The 22,002-nt window shown below is 44.8% G+C and overlaps 1 protein-coding gene and 1 long non-coding RNA gene across 8 annotated transcripts in view; one reads left to right on the plus strand and one right to left on the minus strand.

Annotated features, from left to right (window-relative positions):
* LOC136313549 (uncharacterized) overlaps positions 1–5,132 on the minus strand; it is a 101,055-nt gene extending 95,923 nt beyond the window's left edge. Inside the window, exon 1 of the long non-coding RNA XR_010727163.1 lies at positions 5,012–5,132. This is a non-coding gene — a long non-coding RNA (uncharacterized lncRNA). The remainder of the gene's footprint in view (positions 1–5,011) is intronic.
* Positions 1–22,002, plus strand: part of ANKRD11 (ankyrin repeat domain containing 11) — a 272,080-nt gene that overhangs the window by 14,549 nt on the left and 235,529 nt on the right. The window lies entirely within an intron of this gene.

Below are 22,002 nucleotides of genomic sequence, written 5' to 3' on the forward strand. Positions count from 1 at the left end.
CTGTCACAAGTTGTTATAAATTAGTGCCTTAATACAAATTTATTATTTTACAGTTCTGTAGATAAGAAGCCTGACATGGCCCTGACTGGTTAGTTCAGTCAGAGTGTCCTCCTGAAACACCAAGGTTTCAGGTTTGGTCAGATTCCTGATCAGGACACATATGGAAAGCAATGACTAATGAATGCACAACTAAGTGGAACAACAAATGAATGCTCTCTCTCTTCATTTCTCTCCTTTCCCCTTTCTGTCTCTCTAAAATCAATCAAAAAACAAAAACCTGACATGGATTTCACTGAGCTAAAATCAAGGTGTCAGCAGGGCTGGTTCCTTCTGAAGGCTCTACAGGAGACTCCATTTTCTGGCCTCTTTATTTTAGGAGGCTGTTCACATTCTCTCTTTTTTTTAAAAGAGACAGACAGATAGAAAGGGAGAGGATGAGAAGCATCACCTCATAGTTGCGGCACCTTAGTTGTTCATTGATTGCTTTCTCATATGTGCTTTGATGGGGTAGGGGGCTCCAGCTGAGCCAGTGACCTCTTGCTCAAGCCAAAGACCTTTGGGCTCAAGCTGGCAACCATGGGGTCATGTGTATGATCTCACGCTCAAGCCAGTGACCACGCGCTAAAGCTGGTGAGCTCGTGCTCAAGCCAGTGACCTTGGGGTTTCAAACCTGGGTCCTCAGCATCCCAGGCCAATGATCTATCCAATGTGCTACCACATGGTCAGGCCTTTTCTCGATCCTTAAAACCAGCAATACTGCAATTTTTCTTTTTTTTACAGGAACAGAGAGAGAGTCAGATAGAGGGATAGATAGGGACAGACAGACAGGAATGGAGAGAGATGAGAAGCATCAATCATCAGTTTTTCGTTGCGACACCCTAGTTGTTCATTGATTGCTTTCTCATATGTGCCATGACTGCGGGCCTTCAGCAGACATGTGGGCGTTGATGCTTCCTGTTCCTCTCCCTCTTCTTCTCTCTCTCTCTGTCTCCTCTAAAAAATGAATAAATAAAAATAATTTAAAAAAATTCCTTAAGAAAAAAGAATTAGCCTGATGAATGGTGGCACAGTGGGTAGAGCATTGACCTGGGATGCTGAAGTTCCAGGTTTGAAACTCCAAGGTCGCTGGCTTGAGTGTGGGGTTGCTGACTTGAGCATTGGATCATTGACATGATCCTTTGGTTGATGGCTTGAGCCCAAAGGTCGCTGGCTTGAAACCAAAGTTCCTGGCTTGAAGCCAAGGTCGCTGGCTTGAGCAAGGGGTCACTGACTCATTTGGAGCCCACTGGTCAGGGCATATATGAGAAGCAATCAGTGAACAACTGAAGTACCATAACTACAAGTTGATGCTTCTCATTTCTTCTTTCCCTCTCTCTTTCACTTTCACTTAAAAAAAACACACACACAGATAAAAGAAAATGGAGAATCAGGGCTGCTCTGGCCCAGTAACTCAGTTGGTTAGAATAGCGTCCCAATGTGCCAATAAAGGCATGAATGGGTGGTGCAACAAATCCTTGTTTCTTTTTTTTTCTTCCTCCCTTCACCCCTTTTTCTTAAAAAAAAAAGCAATGCTGTTTAAGATTTGGTGCAATGTCAGTGTGTAGAGAGCAGGATGAGGAGGCCATTGTAGATTGTGGTAAGGCTTTGGAAAAAGGCTGGGAGGTGAGAATATTGGCTAGACCTGTTTGAAAGAAAATGTTAGCAGATAAAGCTAGGAAAATGGACTAGAGTCAAAGTGTATGGGGCTTGGAATGATGATGCCTGTACTTGGCCTGCTGAGGATATGTAACATTGCCTGAGGCCTCGAGGACATGCTGTGTCAGTCTGACAGTGGTGGAGGCCAGATGAAAGTCAAAGTGATTGGTGAGTGGAAGGCTTTGCTGAACTCCTGTGCCTAAACTTGTGATGTCAAGAAAGGGGAGACTTGCCTGACCAGGTGGTGGCGCAGTGGATAGAGCATCAGACTGTGATGTGATGCTGAGGACCCAGGTTCGAGACCCCGAGGTCACCAGCTTCAGCGTGGGCTCATCTGGTTTGAGCAAAAAGCTCACCAGCTTGGACCCAAGGTCGCTGGCTCCAGCAAGGGGTTACCTGGTCTGCTGAAGGCCCATGGTCAAGGCACATATCAGAAAGCAATCAATGAACAACTAAGGTGTCACAGTGCGCAACGAAAAACTAATGATTGATGCTTTTCATCTCTTTGTTCCTGTCTGTCTGTCCCTGTCTATCTCTCTCTCTCTGACTCTTGTCTCTGGGGGGAAAAAAAGGGGGGGAGACTTCTCGGAATTTGGTGGAGAGAGAATCATCTAAGGTTGACTGCTGCTGATGAAAAGAGGTGAATATAAAAGGTCATTGTTTTGTTTTCTAGTTGGTACTTTTATCCCCACCATTCTCTGTTTTTTGGATAAATATCAGATTTAAAATATGTCTCAGTAGAAACATTGTTATAGAAGGTAGAAATATCATTTTCTACGGAAAAATGTAAAACAATCAGTTAGAAATGGATGAAAGGGTTTAAAATTTGTTGTGGGAATAATATTTGAAATCAGATGAATGGCAAAAATGCCTATTCTAGAAAAGTGACTGAGGAGTAAAGTACATGTAATGGAACCCAGGTGGAGGTCTCTCAGTGAAGGAGGGATGTCTCAAGCAAGAGGAAGAACATGATCTGTCATTGTGAGAAGAGCATTGTGGGCTGACACATTCCTAAGAGGATCTAGAGAATCTTGAAACAGGAAGGGGAACCTTAAGGTAGCCTGCATGGACATGCTATTAAAGGCTTAATGTGTTTGCTAGCTAACAAGTATTTATATCAGAATGCTTGGAACTGAGAGGTTAAATTTATTCAGAGTGTAGAGAATCAGCAGTTTTATAAAAGGGCAGGGCAAAGGAGATGGGGAGGAGAAGGCTGGAAGGGGAGTCTAGGGCATTGTGCTGACTTTTCTTGTGGCTACTGCATGCCACACTCCATCTTTGCACTGTGAGAAGCCTGAAAGCCTCTGGCTGTGATGCTTGCATTCTGGAGGGACAAATCGGCAGCTCCAAGAGGAAATGCTGTCTAGGGAAGTCTGACCGGCAGAGGCCAAGAGCCTGGGAATGGTGACAGTTTCAGTTCAGCAGACATTTAGTTTGAACACCTTTTATTGTCTAAGATAGTCTGGTCCTTGCCCTCAAGCAGTTTTAGACAGTAGAAACTGCAGGCCAAGAATTAGTAGTTTTGGCTCCATATAGGAGGGGGTAGAGATTTTGGGATCTGGAGAAGTAGCCTGCTGGTAGAGGATATACATGGGAGGAAGAAAAAGGATCTTATTATTTGCTGAAATTCATTGTTAGGCTTATCTTGGACTGTGTTTGTTTTGTGTCTCCCATAGTTCTGTGCACACATGAAGAGGTACCTAATCAATATTTGCTTGAATGATCAACCTTAAATGTTAAAAGGGGATGTATGGGCTGAGAAAGGAGTAATACCTGGCAGGAAACACTTAATACTCCATGCAAGAAAATGTATACGTTAAGTCTGTGCCGAACATATTAACTAGTGTGAGAGTATTCATGATTTGCCTCTCTAGTCAGTAGAGTGTAGCCTTTATCCTGTTTTATCATAGCACCATTTATTGTGCTGTGTGATCCAGAGAACTTTGTCCTTTTGTCAGTCTGTGGGTGGGTAGAGGTAAAACTCAGGCATCTGGCTTAGGGAGCCTTCAATTGGTAGCTGTCTCTCTTGGCTCTGCTGTTTCTTTTGGGGCCCTGAATTGTATACATACAGCTCACAAAAATTAGGGGATATTTCAAAATGAACATAAAGCGATAAAATAGCCCCTAATTTTTGTGAGCAGTTTAGTTTAATGGCAGATGCAGAAATAAAGGCAGAGCAAAAATAAGTCAGCCTGATCTTTGCAGGTGCTCAGGGTGAAGTGCACTTTAAGTGAGTTGCCTCAGGGCTAAGTCTGTCTGTAGTGTACTAACTTTATTATATTTATTTTTACTTACACTCTTCACATTTCTTCTAAATCCCTCTTATTACCAACCCCCCATAACACTAAAGCATTTACCTTTCATTGGTTGACAAGTGCTGTTTATCTGAAGGAGAGGACTAGTTTTTTAGCTGTTACACTGTATGGGGGCTAATCCATCAAGTCCTTTCTTAATTAGCAGGCCACATTTAGCAAGCTACAGAGCAGTGAAGTCCAGATCTGTAAATTACTCATGACTTAACTGATCACAGTTGGGGATGGGGCAGAGGACTCAGGAAGCCTCAGGCAGGGGTTATGGCGGCCACTGTGCTTCTGTTTGAATTTTATAAAAATTTATTTGAGCCAAACAGGATTCGAGGTTGGTTTGTTATTACTGTTTTTGTCCAGGATGCTTTTGGGGGCTTTGCTTTCAGTTTAATTAGGTTACATAAAAATAATTTAACATGAATGCGCTAATCAAGGCTGTTGGTTTCTAAGTGTTTGCAGCTGGGGCTGTCAGTTTGCTCTGGGCTGTAAGGTTTAAGGTGAAGAGAAAGACTTTATGCCCTCTCTCATCCTCAGACTGCAGGTTAATGTAAGAGATTTTAAACCATGGTATTTTTTTTTAATTAAAATTTTTTTGCAGCAAGTAAAGGAAGAATTTATTGGCTGTACAGGAATACACTCACAAGGGACTAAGCAGGCAGAGAAAAGGGGATCTTGGAGACAGGTTCTGGGGATTAGCTCAGGACAAGCTACCACTGACTATTGCTCCCCTGGTTGCTAGTCTCACAGGACCCTTAGAATTTAGGAGAAAGAGAGAGGTAAGGAAAATGCACTGGCGAGGGGGTTGGGGAAGAGGGGATGGGAGAAGGAAGGTTTGGGTGTGCTCCAGGGAGGGAGATCGCACCAAACATGGCATTTTATTTTATTTTTTTAAATTAAAAAAAAAATTTTTTTTAATTCATTTTTAGAGAGGAGAGAGAGAGGGAGAAAGAGAGACAGAGAGGGAGAGAGAGACAGAGAGAGAGGAGGGGGGAGGAGCAGGAAGCATCAACTCCCATATGTGCCCTGACCAGGCAAGCCCAGGGTTTCGAACCGGTGACCTCAGCATTTCCAGGTCGACGCTTTATCCACTGCACCACCACAGGTCAGGCAAACATGGCATTTTAAATAATAAATATGGGGTACCAGCTAAATATTACTATAGTTCCAAGCTTTACCATGTTTTTAAAAGGACAGCTTTAGACCTCTTGGGGAGTCTGTAAGGTGGTTACTGGCAGGTAAAGGAAAGGGGAGAGATTTCTAGCAAATAATGTTAACGTGTTTATTCTTTGCATGGTCTGGTATGTGGTTTTTAATTCCAGCCCACACTTCCATTTATAAGGTTTAAGAGTTGGAACTAGAACCTGTGTTTTTATCAACAACCTAGGGTACTTTTATAAACTTTCCATGTAAATATTTGTTATTGGTGGCTAAATTTCTTAAACTGTAGCTTTTGCTACTGAAATTGTAATTACTTTTGTCACCTAATAAAATTTAGAGTTGATAGATAATTGCACAAATGAGACGTAGTTCACGTGATTTTTTCTCCTGAATTAAACATACAATTTGACTTGGAAGCCTAGTATGTAATTCAGAAAAGTAGACCCTCATTATATATATATTTTCAAAATATAAGATAAAGTTTATTTAGAAAGTAACAGGACCAATGCTCTAAACCAGTGGTAGTCAACCTGGTCCCTACCGTCCAGTAGTGGGCATTCCAGCTTTCATGGTGGGCGGTAGTGGAGCAACCAAAGTATAAATAGAAAGATAGATTTAACTATAGTAAGTTGTTTCATAAAGATTTATTCTGTCAGGCCCTGGCCGGTTGGCTCAGTGGTAGAGCGTTGGCCTGGTGTGCAGGGGACGTGGGTTCGATTCCCGGCCAGGGCACATAGGAGAAGCGCCCATTTGCTTCTCCACCCCCCCTCCCCTCCTTCCTCTCTGTCTCTCTCTTCCCCTCCTGCAGCCAAGGCTCCATTGGAGCAAGGATGGCCGGGCGCTGGGGATGGCTCCTTGGCCGCTGCCCCAGGCGCTAGAGTGGCTCTGGTCGCGGAGGGGCAGAGCATCGCCCCCTGGTGGGCAGAGCATCGCCCCTGGTGGGCGTGCTGGGTGGATCCCCATTTCCAGCTTCAGAAAAATACAAAAAAAAAAAAAAAAAAAGATTTATTCTGTTTATTCTGTCAAACTTAGCGAAAATCCGACATAAAGTACTTGGTAATTATTATATGCTTTAACTTGCTGTAACTCTGCTTTATAAATTTTATAAAATAAAGTTGCTTCCCTACTTTATAAATCACCATTACTGTGGAACTGGTGGGCAGTTAGAAAATTTTACTACTAACAGAGATACAAAAGTGGGCAGTAGGTATAAAAAGGTTGACTACCCCCACTCTAACCCATTGAGCTCTTTGGCTAGGGCAGTGGATCTTGCTTTAATGCATTCATGCACAGCAAAAGAAACCATTAACAAAGTGAAAAGACAGCCTACAGAATGGAAAACAAATTTGCAAACTATATCTGATAACGGCCAAAATATATAAAGAAGTCATACAGCTCAATAGCAAAAAACCAAAACAACCCAATTAAAAAATGGGCAGAGGACCTGAGTAGATATTTCTCCAAAGAAGTTATACAAAAGGCCAACATGAGAAGATGCTCAACATCACTAATCATTAGTGAAATGCAGCCTGACTGGTGGTGGTGCAGTGGATACAGGTTCGAGGCCCTGAATTCACAGGCTTGAGCCTGGGCTCACCAGCTTCAGTGCAGGGTTGTTGGCTTCAGCATGGAATCATAGACATGACCCTATGGTCTCTGGCTTGAGCCCAAAGGTCTCTGGCTCAGCTGGAGCCTGCCCCACCCTGTCAAAGCATGTATGAGAAAGCAATCAATGAACAACTAAAGTGCCGCAGCAACAAGTTAATGTTTCTCATCTCCCTCCCTTCCTGTCTGTCTCTATCTCTGGCCTGCACACACTACAAAAAACAAAAAAGATAAATACTTGAGGTGAGGTGATAAGTCCTAGGGATATATTGTACAACATGATGACTATAGCTAATACTGCTATATGATATGATAAATAGGAAAGTCAAGAGAGGAGATCCTGGCCCTGGCCAGGATGTTCAGTTGGTTAGAGCAGTGGTCCCTAACCCCCGGGCAGTGGACCAGTACTGGTCTGTGGGCCATTTGGTACTGGTCTGCAGAGAAAGAACAAATAACTTACATTATTTCCATTTTATTTATATTTAAGTCTGAACGACGGCTTATTTATTTATTTATTTATTTATTTTTCGATGTTTTATTTTTAAAAAATGACCAGATTCCCTCTTACATCTGTCTAAGACTCACTCTTGACGCTTGTCTCGGTCACATGATACATTTATCCGTCTCACCCTAAAGGCCAGTCTGAAAATACTTTCTGACATTAAACCAATCTGTGGCCCAAAAACGGTTGGGGACCACTGGGTTAGAAGCCATTGTTTTGATACACCAAGGTTGTGGGTTCCATCTTGGTCAGTTCCTCTCCCCTTCCTCCTTCTCCCTGTCCCCTCCCTTTCTCTCAAAAATCAATAAATAAAAAAGGAGCTCGTAAGGTTTTAAAAAAAAAAATTTTTTTTTTGCATTTTTCTGAAGCTGGAAACAGGGAGAGACAGTCAGACAGACTCCCGCATGCGCCCGACCGGGATCCACCCGGCACGCCCACCAGGGGCAACGCTCTGCCCACCAGGGGGCGATGCTCTGCCCATCCTGGGCATCGCCATGTTGCGACCAGAGCCACTCTAGCGCCTGAGGCAGAGGCCACAGAGCCATCCCCAGCCCGGGCTATCTTTGCTCCAGTGGAGCCTTAGCTGCGGGAGGGGAAGAGAGAGACAGAGAGGAAGGTGCGGCGGAGGGGTGGAGAAGCAAATGGGCGCTTCTCCTGTGTGCCCTGGCCGGGAATCGAACCCGGGTCTTCCGCACGCTAGGCCGACGCTCTACTGCTGAGCCAACCGGCCAGGGCTCGTAAGATTTTTTATCACAAGGAGAACATTTTGTCCCTTTTTTCTTTCTTTTTGTTTCTAAATGAGAAGATAGATGTTAGCTGAACCAATTATGGCAATCGTTTCATAATAAATGTAAACCAGACCTTCATGCTCTATGCTTTAAACTTATAGAGTAATGTATGTCAATTCTTTTTCAATAAAACTGAAAAAAAATTTAAAAAGACATTTATTATGTGGTCTAAGTAGTGTTCACTCAATACCAGGATTGCCATTTAAAACCTGTTTGTGGCCTGACCAGACGGTGGCGCAGTGGATAGAGCGTCGGACTGGGATGCAGAGGACCCTGATTCGAGACCCTGAGGTCGCCAGCTTGAGCGTAGGCTCATCTGGTTTGAGGAAAAGCCCACCAGCTTGAACCCAAGGTTGCTGGCTCCAACAACGGGTTACTCGGTCTGCTGAAGGCCCGCAGTCAAGGCATGTATGAGAGCAATCAATGAACAACTAAGGTGTTGCAATGCGCAAAGAAAAACTAATGATTGATGCTTCTCATCTCTCTCCGTTCCTGTCTGTCTGTCCCTGTCTATCCCTCTCTCTGACTCTATCTGTCTCTGTAAAAAAAAAAACAACCCACAAAAAAAAACCTGTTTGTGAGGGTGAATTGGCATTGGATTTCCTGCCCCTTCTGAGGGCTTTGGTGCCTTCCACTGGAGCCTGTGCAGCCTCTCCCTCTAACTACTACCTTCCCTCTCCTATCATTGTTGCTGGAGTGTTTGTTTATTTGTATGTGCCTTTGCTTTGAAAGATAATTTAGAAGGTAAACAGTCACATGTCCATAAACAATATTTTCTAATGCAAATATCAAGTGCTGATTAACCAAGAGGAATAACCTTTTTAGGCTGCTTTAAATAGCCCTCAGTTTTATTAAAAGTAATTTCTAAGTAGTGAGACTTCAAAAAAAAAACCTTCCCATTGCTTTGAGAGAAAAGCATCAACTCTTTCCACTTAGTTGTGTACTTATTGACTGCTTCTCTTATGTGCCGTGATTGGGAATCAGACCTGTGGCTTTGGGGCACCAGAATGACCCCCCAGCCAGGGCCTGAGTAGGAAGACTGTTAATATCAAGTCACATTTGTTTTATACAGGGAGGCAAACCTGCCTTGTAATTATTATTTTTATTTTTTTAATTTTTTTTTTTTAACAGAGACAGAGTCAGAGAGAAGGATAGACAGGGACAGATAGACAGGAATGGAGAGAGATGAGAAGCATCAATCATCAGTTTTTTGTGGCGACACCTTAGTTGTTCATTGATTGCCTTCTCATATGTGCCTTGACCATGGGCCTTCAGCAGACCGAGGAACCCCTTGCTAGAGCCAGTGACCTTGGGTCCAAGCTGGTGAGCTTTTTTTTTTTTTTTTTTTTTAGCTCAAACTGGCGGTCTCGGGATCTCGAACCTGGGTCCTTCCGCATCCCAGTCTGATGCTCTATCCATTGCACCACCGCCTGGTCAGGCGTAATTAATATTTTTCTAATGGTACTCTTTTCTGGGTTGGTGGTACTCTTTTCTAGGTTGGTTATCCAACCCTCAAAACTTTTTTTTGAAAATTTTTATTTTTTTTGTGGCAGAGATAGGGAGTCAGAGAGAGAGGGACAGACAGGCAGGAAGTGAGAAAGATGAGAAACATCAATTCTTCAGTGCGGTTCCTTAGTTCATTGATTGATTTCTCATATGTGCCTTGATTGGGGGCAGGGGCTACAGCAGACTGAGTGACCCCTTGCTTGAGCCAGCGACCTTGGGCTCAAGCTGGTGAGCCTTGCTCAAACCAGATGAGCCCACGCTCAAGTTGGAGACCTTGGGGTCTCGAACCTGGGTCCTCCACATCCCTGTCCGACACATCCACTGCACCACGGCCTGGTCAGGCCAACCCTCCAAACTTCTAAGGACCATGGTTCTCAAGGGACTTAATGTTGGGTGGGGGACCTACTGGGAACAGGGGGATACATTGTTTGTGAAGTTAGCACAGGTGGGATGTTTATTTGTTCAGGGTTATTTTTATGTGAGGGCTAAGTGTGTCACTGTAGGATGGCTCAGTTCAGGCAGGTTTAGCTTTTCAGACTACCTCATCCTGGAAAGCTTCGAAATAGTTGAGGTGTCATTTTGTTGAGGTGTGGTTCTTTGATGTTAGAGTTATGGGAATAAGGGTTTTCATTAAGCAGAAAAAATTGTTTATGAGAAGTCCCAGTGAGAAATGCCATAGGAAAAAGCTGCCTGTTGTAGCCATATGACGAAAGGAATGGCTTGAGAATGGCTTTCCCTTAGCCAACAAATGGAAGAAGAGTGTGGCCTGAAGGGAGGGCAGCCTCCAGCTGGTGTATGACTGTTGAGCAAAGATGAAAGGAACACATATGGATGCTGTTTGGCTGCTTATATGAGTACGACATCAGGTTGCTTGGGGGTGAGGTGGGGGGGAGGTTGGTAGTCAATCTGAGAGATCTGAGACCTAATCTCTTTGGGACATTGTGTGCTGATTGGGCTGGGGGATTGTTCATTTGTGGGACAGAGAGATCACATCATGTTGTTTAACGTATAGGGGTCTTTCTTTTCTATTGAAATATTTGGAATAGGATGTCTAATTTTTGTTTGACTTTACTGATCTTCCAGTTTTTGTCTCTCTTTTTTATTTTTGCAATTAGAGTGTCTGGTTAGGTGATTGTTCCTATATGCATTTCTGTTTGTTGGACCCTGGCCATAAAAATAGGGTCCTGGGCCCTGGCCGGTTGGCTCAGCGGTAGAGCGTCGACCTGGCGTGCGGGGGACCCGGGTTTGATTGCCGGCCAGGGCACATAGGAGAAGCACCCATTTGCTTCTCTACCCCCCCCCTCCCCCTTCCTCTCTGTCTCTCTCTTCCCCTCCTGCAGCCAAGGCTCCATTGGAGCAAAGATGGCCCAGGCGCTGGGGATGGCTCCTTGGCCTCTGCCCCAGGCGCTAGAGTGGCTCTGGTCGCGGCAGAGCGACGCCCCGGAGGGGCAGAGCATCGCCCCCTGGTGGGTAGAGCGTTGCCCCTGGTGGGCGTGCCGGGTGATTCCCGGTCGGGCTGTCTCTCCCCGTTTCCAGCTTCAGAAAGATACAAAAAAAAAAAAAAGAGTCCTGGAGTCATGGGGGTGTTTTGTGGTCTATGCCTGCCAGCCAGCCTTCAGGGCCCTGTGTGTGTGTGCGCTGCTCCCCACAGTCCAAGTGCAGGTGGCTGAGCAGGCCCACTGCTATTGCTGTGCACTGATCCTAACAAAGAGTACACTTAGAGACTATACCTGAGAGTCAAACAACCTACTTATTAAGCACTCTTCACATTGAGTCATATTTTTAAGTGAGGTGAGGAGGGGATATAGTGAGACAGACTCCCGCAAGCGCCCCAACGGGATCCACTGGCAACTCCATCTAGGGCTGATGCTTGAATCAGCTTAGCTATTTTTAGCACCTGAGGCTGACCCTCAGACCAGCCCGGTTATCCTCATGCTCCAACCAATTGAGCCACTTGCTGCAGGAGGGGAAGAGGGAGAGAAGGGGGGGAGGGAGAGGGAAAGGGGCAGATGGTTGCTTCTCTTGTATATCCTGATTGGGAATTGAACCTGGGCTGTTTGATTCTAAATGCCCGGCTGACACTGTACACTGAGTCAACCAGCCAGGGCCCCAATATTTTTCTCTTTTTTTTCCAAGTGAGAAAAAGGGAGATAGACTCCCACATGTGCCCCAACTGGAATCCCCCCAGCAACCTCCATTTGGGGGGGTCTCCAAATTTTTTATTTATTTTTTTGTGGCAGAGACAGAGTCAGAGAGAGGGACAGATAGGTACAGACAGACAGGAAGGGAGAGAGATGAGAAACATCAATTCTTCGTTGTGCTTCCTTAGTTTAGTTGTTCATTGATTGCTTTCTCATATGTGCCTTGACCAGGGGGCTACAGCAGACTGAGTGACCCCTTGCTCAAGCCAGTGACCTTGGGCTCAAGCTGGTGAGCCTTGCTCAAAGCAGATGAGCCTGTGCTCAAGTTGGTGACCTCGGGGTCGCAAACCTGGGTCCTCCACGCCCCAGTCTGACACTGTATCCACTGCGCCACCGCCGGGTCAGGCAGGAGTCTCCAAATTTTTAACATTTAAAATTTATCCATTGTTTAATATTTCCAAAACTATCTTACTGTGATCTATTTTTTCGTGAAGCATTACTAATCATATTCAAAGATGTGCTGTCACCAGTGTTTTGAAACTGTGGTACAGAAAGAACAAATGCACATTAGAGAAAGGATGACTGGCCTGTTTTCCTCTACAACTTCTTTAAGGCTCTGATATCCAGTGGGGCTAGATCACAGTGTGTTGAGGAAGAAAGAGGATCATTTTGAGTCCCCATTATCAAGAAAACAATGTTTTCCTGCTCATAGCTAAAAGCACCTTGTATCAGGCATGTCAGTTCAGTGAAGAAGTATTTTCAGATTTATTGGAAATAAGCTAGTTAAAAGAATGGCAGTTCTCCTCTTAGAAACTATAATACCTATGTTTTCTAGGAATACTTGAGAACGTTCTTCATCACTTGTTCATTTTTAGCTAGTGCCCTCTCTTTGTTGTAGAGTTGGGGGGTTGTGACCTTGATTTATGAGTTTATCTCTGAACTGTCCTCATCCTTTTGCTTTATTTTCTGTAGTTTTTCCGAAGTGAGAAGCAGGGGGCGGCAGACCGAGTCCCACATGCCCCTGACCAGGATCCACCTGGTATACCTACTAGGGGGTGATGCTCGGCCCATTAGGGGCGTTGCTCTGCTGAAGCCGGAGCCATTCTAGTTCCTGAGGCAGAGGCCATGAAGCCATCCTCAGCACCCCGGCCAACTTTTGCTCCAATGGAGCCTTGGCTGTGGGCGGGGAAGAGAGAGACAGAGAGAAAGGAGAGAGGTAGGGTGGAGAAGCAGATAGGTGCTTCTGCTGTGTGCCCTGGCCAGGAATTGAACCTAGGACTTCCACATGCTGTGCTGACGCTCTACTGCTGAACCAACCAGCCAGGGCCTGCATTTTTTATTGTGATAAAATATAAATAACTTAAATGTTACCATTTTAACATGCTTTAAGTGTCCATAACAGTGGCATTAATTACATTCACATTGTTGCATAACCATCACCACCCTTTCTAGAACTTTTTCAGTAGTAAACAAACTACCCATTGAACAATAACTCTTTTAATTGAGAGAGGAATGGAAGAATGGGAAGGAGGAGGGAGAGAGAGAGAAAAAAGCATTAACTTCTTCTACTTAGTTGTGCGCCCATTTATTCTCATAGTGCCCTGACTAGGGCTTGAAGTGGTGACCTCAGAGTTGAGCCAGGGACCCTGGGATCAACCGGCAACCTCAGCACTCTGGGCAGATGCTTTATTCACTGTAATACTGCCCAGGGCAACAATAACTCTTTATACCCCACCCCTTTGCCTCCGGTAACCACCATTCTGTTTTTTGTCAATGAATTCGATTACTCTTACTCTAAATACTTCATAAAGTGGAATCATACAATATTGTCTTTTCTGTGTCTGGTTTGTTTCACTTAGCATATTGTTCTCAAGGTTCATCCATATTGTAATAGATATTTCTTCCTTTTAAAGGCTGAATAATACTTTATTGTATGTAAATACCAATTTTGTTTGTCTGTCTGCTGATGGATACTGGGTTGTTTCTATGTTTTGGCTATTGTGAATAATGCTGCTATGAACAGGGGAGTGCAAATATATGTACAAGTTCCTGATTTCTGTTCTTTTGGGCGTATACCCAGAAGTGAAATTGGTGGATCATATGGTAGTTCTATGTTTAACTTTTTGAGGAACTGCCAAATCTTTATCCATAGTGGCTGTACCACTAACACTTTTTTTTTTTTTAAGAAAGGGAGCATTTAGTTTTGACTTTTTGTTATAAAATGCAGAAAAGTAATAGAATGTTAAGATGAACATCCTTTATGCATAATTTAGAGTTAACAGCATTTTACCATACTGCCTTTTTTGTTACTTTGTTAAAAGTATTTTAAAACAAACTACTAATCCACAAAATCTTTAGGCGAATTTCTTACACAATCATATTACTTTTGTCACACTAAACAGACTAAACAATGATTCCCTATTGTCTAATACTTATTTTAAGGAATACTTTTAGTAATTGATTTTGTAAGCATGTATTAGTCCAGTAACATTGAGTGAAAACAAAAAAATTAATGTTTCTCTCTTCCCCCAACTATTTAGTATGAAAAATTTCAGAAATATGGAGAAGGAAGTACAGTGATGACCCATGACTACCATCTGGATTCAGTGCTTGTTAATAGTGTGCCATGTTTGCACATGTGTATATGTTGCCTATTTAAAGTATTAATAATATAGACCTCATTTGCCAGCTTGAGCTCGGGCTCACCAGCTTGATTGCAGCCTGCTTGAGTGTGGGGACATACACATGACCCCAAGGTTGCTGGTTTGAGCAAGGGATCACTGGCTTGGCTGGAGCCACCCCTATCCCTCCACCCCTGGTCAGGGCACACATGAGAAAGCAATCAATGAACAACAAAAGGTGCTAAAATGAAGAATTGATGCTTCTCATCTCTTCCCCTTTCTGTTTGCCTGGCTGTCTCTTAAAAAAAAAAAGATACTGACCTCATGACATTTCATCTTTATAGACATCTTGTAAAATGATTGTCTTCTGTGAACTGTAGAACCACATCACATCTAAGAATTATGTTACACATGTATTAGGTCCGTACTCAAACCCTGGCTTACCTAAGCATGCATTTCATTTGGTTATCTTTATTATCTTTTAATGTCAGACAGTCCTCCACTTTGTATTTTCCTCATGAGTCCAGATCAGTCATCTCTAGATGGGAATGCATTCTTGAGTTGTCTGCCTTTGTCTAGGTTGTGTGGTTTAATTTGTTCTTCTGTCTTGTGTTTTCTGTAAACTGGAAGTTAGGTTGGAAGGCTTGATTAGAGTTTGATTAAATATTTTTAACTTCAAATGTAAATTTTTTGCTTCAGAGTATATTCATGTAGTGTCTAGGATCAACCCATAGATTACTTCTTGGTTGCAGAGGGACACATGTATTTTTATAGAAGGAAGACCTGGTGGTTCTCATCTTAACCAAATGATCAAATGCAGCATCACTAACACTGATTTCACAGCATTAGATATGAAATATATTTCTTTCTTTTTCCAGATTAAAAAAAAAGTTTTTATATTATTTTTTTTGACAGAGACAGAGACAGATAGGGACAGACAGACAAGAGGGAGAGAGATGAGAAGCTTCAATTTTTTGTTATGGCACCTTAGTTGTTCATTGATTGGTTTCTCGTATGTGCCTTTATGGGGGCTACAGCAGAGTGAGTGACACCTTGCTCAAGCCAGCAACTTTGGGTTCAAGCCAGTGACCATGGGGTTTTGAACCTGGGTCCTCTGCACTCAGTCCGACGCTCTATCCACTGCACCACTGCCTGGTCAGGCTCAAGACTATTTTTTATTTTAAAAAATATTTTAATTTGTGTTAACATGGATTCAAGTGTCCCACTCTATAACATCCCCCCCACCCCTGCTATGAAATATTTTTAAAGATTTTTATTCATTCTATAGAGAGGGAAAAGAGAGAGAAAGAATAGGGGGAAGAGCAGAAAGCATCAACTCCCATATGTGCCTTGACCAGGCAAGCCCAGGTTTTTTTTTTTGTTTGTTTTTTTGTTTGTTTTTTTTTTCATTTTTCTGAAGCTGGAAACAGGGAGAGACAGTCAGACAGACTCCCGCATGCGCCGGACCGGGACCCACCCGGCACGCCCACCAGGGGGTGACGCTCTGCCCACCAGGGGGCGATGCTCTGCCCCTCCTGGGCGTCCATGTTGCGACCAGAGCCACTCTAGCGCCTGAGGCAGAGGCCACAGAGCCATCCCCAGCACCCGGGCCATCTTTGCTCCAATGGAGCCTTGGCTGCGGGAGGGGAAGAGAGAGACAGAGAGGAAGGAGAGGAGGAGGGGTGGAGAAGCAAATGGGCGCTTCTCCTGTGTGCCCTGGCCGGGAATCGAACCTGGGTCCTCCGCATGCTAGGCTGACGCTCTACTGCTGAGCCAACCGGCCAGGGCAAGCCCAGGGTTTTGAACTGGTGACCTTAGCGTTCCATGTTGATACTTGATCCACTGCGCCTCCAAAGGTCAGACAAGCTATGAAATATGTGTGTGTGTGTGTGTGTGTGTGTGTATTTTTTATTTAACAGAGACAGAGAGAGAGTCAGAGAGAGGGATAGATAGGGACAGACAGGAACGGAGAGAGATGAGAAACATCATTCATCAGTTTTTTTTGTTGCGACACTCTAGTTGCCATTGATTGCTTTCTTTTTTTTTTTTTTTTTTTTTTCATTTTTCTGAAGCTGGAAACAGGGAGAGACAGTCAGACAGACTCCCGCATGTGCCCGACCGGGATCCACCCGGCACGCCCACCATGGGGCGACGCTCTGCCCACCAGGGGGCGATGCTCTGCCCATCCTGGGCGTCGCCATGTTGCGACCAGAGCCACTCTAGCACCTGGGGCAGCGGCCAAGGAGCCATCCCCAGTGCCCGGGCCATCTTTGCTCCAATGGAGCCTTGGCTGCGGGAGGGGAAGAGAGAGACAGAGAGGAGAGCGCGGCGGAGGGGTGGAGAAGCAAATGGGCGCTTCTCCTGTGTGCCCTGGCCGGGAATCGAACCCGGGTCCTCCGCACGCTAGGCCGACGCTCTACCGCTGAGCCAACCGGCCAGGGTGATTGTTTTCTTATATGTGCCTTGACCATGGGCCTTCAGCAGACTGAGTAACCCCTTGCTCGAGCCAATGACCTTGGGTCCAAGCTGGTGAGCTTTTTTGCTCAAACCAGATAAGCCCGCGCTCAAGCTGGCAACCTCAGGGTCTCGAACCTGGGTCCTCTGCATCCCAGTACCACGCTCTAACCACTGTGCCACCACCTGGTCAGGCTGAAATATTTTTAAACACTAAAAAAACTATTGAGCCCTGGCTGGTTGGCTCAGTGGTAGAGCGTCGGCCTGGTGGTCAGAAGTCCTGGGTTCGATTCCCGGCCAGGGCACACAGGAGAAGCGCCCATCTGCTTCTCCACCCCTCCCCCTCTCTTTCCTCTCTGTCTCTCTCTTCCCCTCCCGCAGCCAAGGCTCCATTGGAGCAAAGATGGCCCGGGCGCTGGGGATGGCTCCTTGGCCTCTGCCTCAGAGCGACGCCCCGGAGGGGCAGAGCATCGCCCCCTGGTGGGCGTGCTGGGTGGATCCCGGTCGGGTGCATGCGGGAGTCTGTCTGACTGTCTCTCCCCGTTTCCAGCTTCAGAAAAATACAAAAATACAAAAAAAAAAATTTGATTGATTTTAGTAAGAGAGGGAGTGAGAGACAGAGATAGGAATATCGATCTATTCCCTATTCCTGTATGTTCCCTGATCAGGAATTAAAGGAGCAACCTTGGAGCTTTGGGACAATGCTCTACCAACCCAGCTATCTGGCTAGTGCTGAAATAGTCTTATGTAATGTTTAAACAATCTATTAATGAGCACATGCAATGCTGAGACCTGGTTGGACCCTGGTTTGGAGGGAGGGAACAAAATGGCTTCCTTTCTCTCCTTTCTCTCCTCCCCTCCTCCCTCCTCCCCTCCCCTCCCCTCCCCTCCCCTCCTCCCCTCCCCTCCACGGCCTCTGCCTCAGAGCGACGCCCCGGAGGGGCAGAGCATCTCCCCTTTCTTTCCTTTCTTTCCTTTCTTTCCTCTCCTCCTCTCCTCCTCTCCTCCTCTCCTCCTCTCCTCCCCTCCTCCCCTCCTCCCCCCTCCCCCCTCCCCTTTTCTTTCTTTCTTTCTTTCTTTCTTTCTTTCTTTCTTTCTTTCTTTCTTTCTTTCTTTCTTCTTTCTTTCCTTTCTTTCTTTCTTTCTTCCTTCCTTTCTTTCCTTCCTTTCCTTCCTTCTTTCCTTTCTTTCTTTCTTTCTTTCTTTACAGAGACAGAGAGAGAGATAGACCGATAGGAACAGAGAGAGATGAAAAGCATCAATCATTAGTTTTTCATTGCGTGTTGCAACACCTTAGTTGTTCATTGATTGCTTTCTCCTATGTGCCTTGACCACAGGCCTTGAGCCGACTGAGTAACCCCTTGCTGGAGCCAGGGACCTTGGGTTCACGCTGGTGAGCTCTTGCTCAAACCAGATGAGCCCGCGCTCAAGCTGGCGACCTCGGGGTCTCGAACCTGGATCCTCTGCATCCCAGTCCAACGCTCTATCCACTGCCCCACCGCCTGGTCTTTTTTTTTTTTTTTTTTTTAATTATAGATTTTGGAGAGAGAGGAAGGGAGTGAAAGACAGAAATATCAGTCTGTTCCTTTCTGTGCTGTAACCAGGGATCAAACCAGCAAACTTTTACATGAGGATGATGCTCTAACCAACTGAACTATCTATGGACAGGTCCAAAATGGCTTTAAAAAACTGTTTATGTCAGTTATAACTCAATTAAATGTTTTGTGAACCCTTGGGTATTTAAATATAAACTAGATATCAGATGATATTAGTAATTGTTAATTTGCTTAGGTTTGATAATGATTTTGTGGTTTAGTCGGAGATTATTCTTTGCTCCAGCTATATATAGACAGGAAACAAAATATGAACCTTTGAGCAGCTGACACATGTGCATGCGTGCACTATGCTAGTTTCTCACTTTTTCTGTGTTTTACGTTTTAATATAAAAATATTGGAAAAAAGGCCCTGGCCGGTTGGCTCAGCGGTAGAGCGTCGGCCTGGCGTGCGGGGGACCCGGGTTCGATTCCCGGCCAGGGCACATAGGAGAAGCGCCCATTTGCTTCTCCACCCCCACCCCCTCCTTCCTCTCTGTCTCTCTCTTCCCCTCCCGCAGCCAAGGCTCCATTGGAGCAAAGATGGCCCGGGCGCTGAGGATGGCTCCTTGGCCTCTGCCCCAGGCGCTAGAGTGGCTCTGATCGCAGCAGAGCAACCCCCCCCCCCAGGGGCAGAGCATCGCCCCCTGGTGGGCGTGCCGGGTGGATCCCGGTCGGGCGCATGCAGGAGTCTGTCTGACTGTCTCTCCCCGTTTCCAGCTTCAGAAAAGAAAAAAAAAATATTGGAAAAATACTTTGTAGGTAATGCTTATATACTTAGTATTGCATTTGTTTCCTGAAATATAAATTTGACATGCTAAGTTATTTCCCTCCAATGATAGATGAGACCAGGGAAGACCAAAGGATAATTTTCTCTTTTTTTTCCATCCTCAAACTATAAGAGAAAGTTATTTAGAAGATTACAGAGGCAAAAGAAGGTCCTTTGGAGCTTAGGAGAGAGAAAGGTAAAAAGGTAGCACATTTAGGGGTAAGAAGAGGGGGAGGAAAAGGTTCAGGCAAGCTCCTGCTCCTTTAAGGCATGGCATGCTCTCACTTTGTTTCTTTTTGTGTGTGTGTGTGTGTGTTTTTTTTTAACTGATTTTAGAGAGAGAAAGGGAGAGAGACAGGAACATCAATTTGTTCCTGTATGTGCCCTGACTGGGGGTCAGACTGGCAACTCCTGCACTTCTGGACAATGGTTTTACCAATTTGGCCAGAATACACTTTGTTTCGTTTTTTTGTTTTTTTGTTTGTTTGTTTTTTGAGAAAGAGAGAAAGAAGGACAGGCTGGTAAAGAAAAGGAGGGAAAGAGATGAGAAGCATCAACTTGTTAGGGCACTTGAGTTGTTCATTGATTGCTTTCTCATACATGCTTTTTTTTTTTTTTTAAGACTTTACTCCATTTTTAGAGAGGAGAGAGAGAGAGAGATAGATAGATAGATAGATAGATAGATAGATAGATAGATAGAGGGAGAGAGGAGGAGCAGGAAGCATCAACTCCCATATGTGCCTTGACCAGGCAAGCCCAGGGTTTTGAACCGGCAACCTCAGCATTCCAGGTTGATGCCCTATCCCATTGTGCCACCACAGGTCATGCTCTCATACATACTTTGATGGTGAGGGCAGGCTTCAGCTGAGCCAATGACCTTGGGCTACAAGCCAGCGATCATGGAGTCATGTAGGATCCCACACTCAAACTGGTGAGCCTGCGCTCAAGCTGGCGACCTCGGGGTTTTGAACCTGGGTCCTCAGCATCCCAGGCCAATGCTCTATCCACTGCACCAGCGCCTGGTTAGGCTACACTTTGTTTCTTAAACTATTGTTTTCATTAACAAGATACTCCTGGTCTAGACTTTCAGTAATTTTTCCTTTTTTACTATTGACTAGCTCTAAGCTTACTGAGCTCTATGTATTATTACAGATTGCCAGTTGGATCTTGTATGCTAGTCTGTGTACATTTGTGTGTGTTGTATATTCTCTGATATAGTGAGGTGGGTCTGCCCAAAGAGAATCTGTAAGTCAGGACCATGTTACAGCTCTTCTGATGCCTCCCAGAGTGCCAGATTTGGAGGGAAGTGGAAAGAGGATGTGGTTTGGGGGAGAAGGGACTTGTTGTACTCAGTGTCTGCTTTGCAGTGAACACTAGGATTGTGGTTCCAAGTTAAAAAAGTTAAACACTTATAGATGTATATGTTAAATGACTTAGGTCAGGGCTTTTATTTTATTATTATTATTTTTTACAAGGACAGAGAGAGAGTCAGAAAGAGGGATAGACAGGGACAGACAGACAGGAACAGAGAGAGATGAGAAGCATCAATTATCAGTTTTTCGTTGTGACACCGTAGTTGTTCATTGACTGTTTTCTCATACGTGCCTTGACTGCGGGCCTTCAGCAGACCGAGTAACCCCTTACTTGAGCCAGTGACCTTGGTCCAAGCTGGTGAGCTTTTTGCTCAAGCCAGATGAGCCCGCGCTCAAGCTGGCGACCTTGGGGTCTTGAACCTGGGTCCTCTGCATCCCAGTCCGACGCTCTATCCACTGCGCCACTGCCTGGTTAGGCTAAGGGCATTTTTTAAATAGAGAACATGGAAGTAACTTGAATATTAAAAGTCTTAAAGTTTGACAGATAAAAGTTGATTAGAATTTTCAGATAAATAAAACAAGTTTCCCTGCTTAGGGTTGTTAAGATGGTAAATTGATTATGTTGTGATGACAAAATTTTACATTCTTTTATCCTTACACAATTTATTTTTTTTTTTTAGCTAGGTGGAGAAAGGCAGAGATGAAAAGCATCTACTCGTAGTTGCATCACTTTAGTTCATTGATTGCTTCTCAAAATGCCTTGTTGGGGGGTTGGGGGGCTCTAGGTGAGTCAGTGACTCCTTCCTTGCTCAAGCCAGTGACCTTGGGCTTCAAGCCAGCGATCTTTGGGCTAAAACCATTGACCATAGGGTCATGTCTATGATTCCATGTTCAAGCCGGTGACCCTGTGCTCAAGCTGGTGAGCCTGTGCTCAAACCACATGAGCCCATGCTCAAGCTGGTGACCTCGGGGTTTCAAACCTGGGTCCTCAGCGTCTTAGGCTGAGGCTCTATCCACTGTGCTACCACTGGTCCGGCCTTACACAGTATATTTTGTTTTTTTATTTTTTAAACTTTATTTTTTTAATTTTATTTATTCCTTTTTTTAGGAAGAGAGAGAGGGAGAGAGAGAGAGACAGAGAGAAGAGGGGGAGGAGCAGGAAGCATCAACTTCCATACGTGCCTTGACCAGGCAAGCCCAGGGTTTCGAACTGGCGACCTCAGCAGTATATTTTGTTTTTATCTTTATGCTTGCCTTTTCATTGAAAATAGTGATTTTCTTTGTGTAGGTTGTTGTGGGAAATCCTTGGTTATAGTCCCTTCCATATGTCAGGTGTCCTTGCAGGGGTAATGCCTATATGTATAAGCATATGAGTATGTATACAGTGGCTTACAGAAATAGTAAATACATGCTATTCTTTTTTTTTTTTTTTTTTTGTATTTTTCTGAAGCTGGAAACGGAGGCAGTCAGACAGACTCCCGCATGCGCCTGACCGGGATCCTCCTGCACGCCCACCAGAGGGCGATGCTCTGCCTATCTGGGGCGTCTGTCG

This window comes from Saccopteryx bilineata, chromosome 9, assembly GCF_036850765.1.
Source record: "Saccopteryx bilineata isolate mSacBil1 chromosome 9, mSacBil1_pri_phased_curated, whole genome shotgun sequence".
NCBI classification, from domain to species: domain Eukaryota; kingdom Metazoa; phylum Chordata; class Mammalia; order Chiroptera; family Emballonuridae; genus Saccopteryx; species Saccopteryx bilineata.